Here is a 4,355-nt window from a genome sequence, read left to right on the forward strand (position 1 = left end):
CACTGACCCCCTGCCCACTCCCTGTTGTGCTTCTTTCCCCTCTAGCATGATCTTGACTCATAGGTATTGGAGCGCCTAACATGAGCTCCAGTTATGATACATTCATGTTTTATTTATTTTTTATTTAGGCACTGGGACACTAACCCCTTTGCTGCCAGGGCTTTTCCACCTCAGGTGCCAGGCCTTTTTTTTTGGCTATTTGGGGCAGTTCACGCTTAGGCCCTCAAATCTTTTTGTCAACATAGGCTACCCACGCCAAATTTGCGTACTTTTTTTCCCAACATTCTAGGGATTCTAGTGGTACCCAGAGTTTGTGGGTTCCCCTGGATGAGACCAAGAAATTAGCCAAAATACAGCGAAAAGTTTGTTTAAAAAAAATAAAATAGGTAAAAAGGGCTGCAGAAGAAAGCTTGTGGTTTTTTCCCAGACAATGGCATCAACAAATGGTTTGCAGTGCTGAAATCATCATCTTCCCGGCATTCAGGAACAGGCAAACTTTAATCAGAAAACCACAATTTTCATCTCAATTTTGGCATTTTTGGACATACCCCATTTTTGCTACTTTTTGTGCTTTCAGCCTCCTTCCAATTAGTGACAGAAATGGGTGTGAAACCAATGCTGTATCCCTAAACATTTCAGCATATCAAACATGACAGCTAAACATTTCTGAAAAGTAGACAAAATTCAGAATTCAGCAAGGGGTAAATTGTGTAGATCCTTTAATGTTTTCCTACAGAAAGTTACAGCTAAAATAAAAAAATATTGAAATTGAGGTATAAAAAAAAAGTGCCATTTCTGTCCACGTTTTCTTCTATAACTTTTTCCAGCTATGGCAGATTTTTTAAAGCAATAAACCGTAACATCTGCTGGACTCTTCTGTTTGCGGGGATATATAGGGCTTATAGGTTCGTCAAGAATCCTAGGTACCCAGAGCCAACAAAGAAGCTGCACCCTGCAATGGGTTTTCCTTCTATACCGGATATACAGCAATTCATTTGGTGAAATATAAAGAGTGAAAATAGGTATCAAGGAAACCTTTGTATTTCCAAAATGGGCACAAGATGAGGTGATGAGAAGCAGTGGTTATTTGCACATCTCTGAATTCCGGGGTCCCCATTCTAGCATGTGAATTACAGGGCATTTCTCAAATAGACGTCTTTTGTATACATTGTCTTACATTTGGAAGGTAAAAAATGTAGAAAAAGACAAGGGGCAATAGCACTTATTCTTCTATTCTGTGTTCCCCTAAGTCTTTCGAAAAAAATGGTACCTCAATTGTGTGGGTAGAACTAGTGCCCGCGACAGGAAACACCCAAAACGCAACATGGGCACATCACAAGTGCCCAGCTGTGGATTTTGGTCTCTAGCTCAGCCGGCAACTAGGAAAACCTACCAAAACCTGTGCATTTTTTTAAAACTAGACACACAGAGGTTCTGTTACCCATAATCCTTTGCATACCTCAAAATTTGGCACAAAAAAACACTTGTTCCTCACATTTCGGTGATAGAAAGTTCTGGAATTTAAGAGGAGCCACAAATTTCCTTCCACTCAGCATTTCCCCAAGTCTCCTGATAAAAATGGTACCTCACTTGTGTGGGTAGACCTAGAGCCCGTGACAGAAAATGACACAAAACACAACGTGGACACATCACATTTTCCCAATGAAAACGGACATGTTTTTGGCAAAGTGCCTAGTGTGGATTTTGGCCATTAGCTCATCCGGCACCTAGGAAAACATAGCAAACTTGAACCTTTCTGAAAACTAGACACCTATGGGAATCCAGGATGTGGCGCTCTCACCAGTTTCTATTACCCAGAATCCTTAGGAAACCTCAAAATTTACACACAAAAAAACACTTTTTCCTCACATTTCAATGCTGCAAAGTTCTGGAATCTGAGGGGAGCCACAAACGTCCTTCTACCCAGCATTCCCCCAGGTCTCTCGATAAAAATGGTACCTCACTTATGTGGGTCAGCCTAGCGCCCACAACAGGAAATGCCCCAAAACCCTATGTGGACACATCTAAATTATCAAATACAAAACTATCTGTTTTTTTTGGGGGGGGGACACTTGTGTTTTTGGTCCTGGGCTCAGCAGCCATTTAGGGAAAACTACCAAACCCAGACATTTCTGAAAACAAGACACCCGAGGCAGTCCAGGGAGGTGTGACTTGCGTGGATCCCCCAGTGTTTTCTTACCCAGATTCCTCAGCAAGCCCAAATTTAGCTAAAAAGTCAACTTTTTCCCACAAAAAGTTGTATGATCACTGAACCAGCACAAATTTCCTACGACCCAACGTTCCCCTCAGTCTCCTGATAAAAATGATACTTCACTTGTGTAGGTGGGCCAAGTGCCTGTAACAGGGAAGAGCCAAAAACATGTCAAAAATGAGGGGGAAGCAAAGCAAAAGGGCAGTTTGAAAAAACACATTTTTGGGCTGACAAGAGGAGCACAATTTTTATCGGTAGGCTAAATTGCTGGGTGGTAGGAATTTTGTGGATTCCTACAGATACTGGAAGGTTCCATCACAAACATGTGTGATTTCAAGCAAAGTTGGAGGTTTGCAGGGCATTGTGGGTTAAGAAAATGGTGTGGGGTGCATGTGAAGCACACCACCCTGGACTCACCCAGATGTCTAGTTTTCAGATGTGTCTAGGTGTCAGAGATTTTTCTACATGGCAGCATCCCAAAGTCCAAAAAGTGCAGCCCTCACCATTCTAAGTGGGAGGATTGTAAGATTAAGACAAGCTCTCATGGTCCAAATGTAAAACCAAAAACCAAAATAATCAAATGTCCGCTTGCTTGCCCATGGAATAAGATCTTTTAGTGTGTGGGGGGAGAGATGAAAGACAGTTACCCCCTTTAGTTGGGGTTGGGGCATAACCACACCTATACAGGTTAGAAGCCACCATCCCACTATGTATTTATTTTTGTAATTCCTTGGCATCTAGTAGGCTTTCTACCCCCCTGCCACCAGGGAGTGGATCTGGGGTAATTTCCCCATCTGCCCACTGGTGGGCAGAACAACGTAGTCCCCATTTATTTGAGGTGGGGGTATGGCCATACCCCCACCCTCTTTAAAAAATATATTTCCTGGTCTCTGCTGGGCTCTCTGCCCCCCTTGGGGGCAGATGGGCATTACAAAAATATACTGATCTGCCCCCATTGGGGGCCAGAAATGGGCAACAGTAATGTGCCCCCATGGGGAGCGACCTTTGCCCAAGAGGCTGCCTCCCCAAACACACACATCAATCCCTGGTGCCTAACTGGTTTCTGCCTCCCTGGGGGCAGATCGGCCTAGTGTAAATAGGTTGATGTGCCCCAAGGGGGGCAGAAATGGCCTAAAATAAATTTGCCCTCCCCCCCCCCGGGGAAGGGGTCATTCGCCATCCGTAAAAAAATAAATAAAAATCCCTGGTGTCTAGTGGCTTCTGCCACCCTTGGGGGCAGTCCGGCCTAATTAAAATAGCCTGATCTGGCCCCAAGGGGGCAGAAATGGCCTAAAATAAATGTGCCCCCCAGGGGAGCGACCCTTGCCTAAGGGGTCGCTCTCCTTGTGTGAAATTGGCGCAAAAAGAAAATCCCTGGTGTCTAGTGATTTCTGCCCCCCTTGGGGGCAGATTGGCCTAAGAAAAATAGGCTGATCTGCCCCCAAGGTGAGCAGAAATGGCCTAAAATAAAATTGCCCCCCAGGGGAGTGACCTTCGCCTAAGGGATTGCTCCCCATCTGTAAAAATATATATTTTTTCAAATCCCTAGTACGTATAACAGACATAAAACAATCCCTGGTGTCTAGTGGTTTCTGCCCCCTTTGGGGGCAGATTGGGCTAATAAAAATAGGCCGATCTGACCCCAAGGGGGGCAGAAATGGCATAAAAACTATTTGCCCCTCCCCGGGGGAGCGACGCTTGCCTAAGGGCTCACACCCCATGTGTAAACAATCTAAAAAAAATTATCCCTAGTGTCTAGCAGTTTCTGCCCCACCTGGGCGCAGATTGACCTAATTACAATAGAGGCAGAAAAGGCCTTAAAAATAATGCCCCCTAGGGGAGCGACCCTTGCTCAAGGGGTCGCTCCCATTTATTTTTTTATATCCGAAAAAATTGTTTCACGATCAGGCTGCAGAAGTGCTCAGATAGACACGAAAGGAAAGACCTTTCCTTTCCTTTCATGTCCTCTGCCTGCCCCCACCCCCCGATTGGAAGAGAAATGCTTTGCAGCCGGGAAATTGAGGGGAAGCTGTGCTTCCAGCGCAATGGGGGTGGCCTCTGATGAGACGTCATTCGGGAGGGGGTGGGGGGAGTCGGGATGGAAGGGGAAGTGATCCCTCTTCTATCCTTGCCATGGGAGGGG

This window comes from Pleurodeles waltl, chromosome 6 (assembly GCF_031143425.1).
Source record: "Pleurodeles waltl isolate 20211129_DDA chromosome 6, aPleWal1.hap1.20221129, whole genome shotgun sequence".
In the NCBI taxonomy this organism is placed as follows: Eukaryota; Metazoa; Chordata; class Amphibia; order Caudata; family Salamandridae; genus Pleurodeles; species Pleurodeles waltl.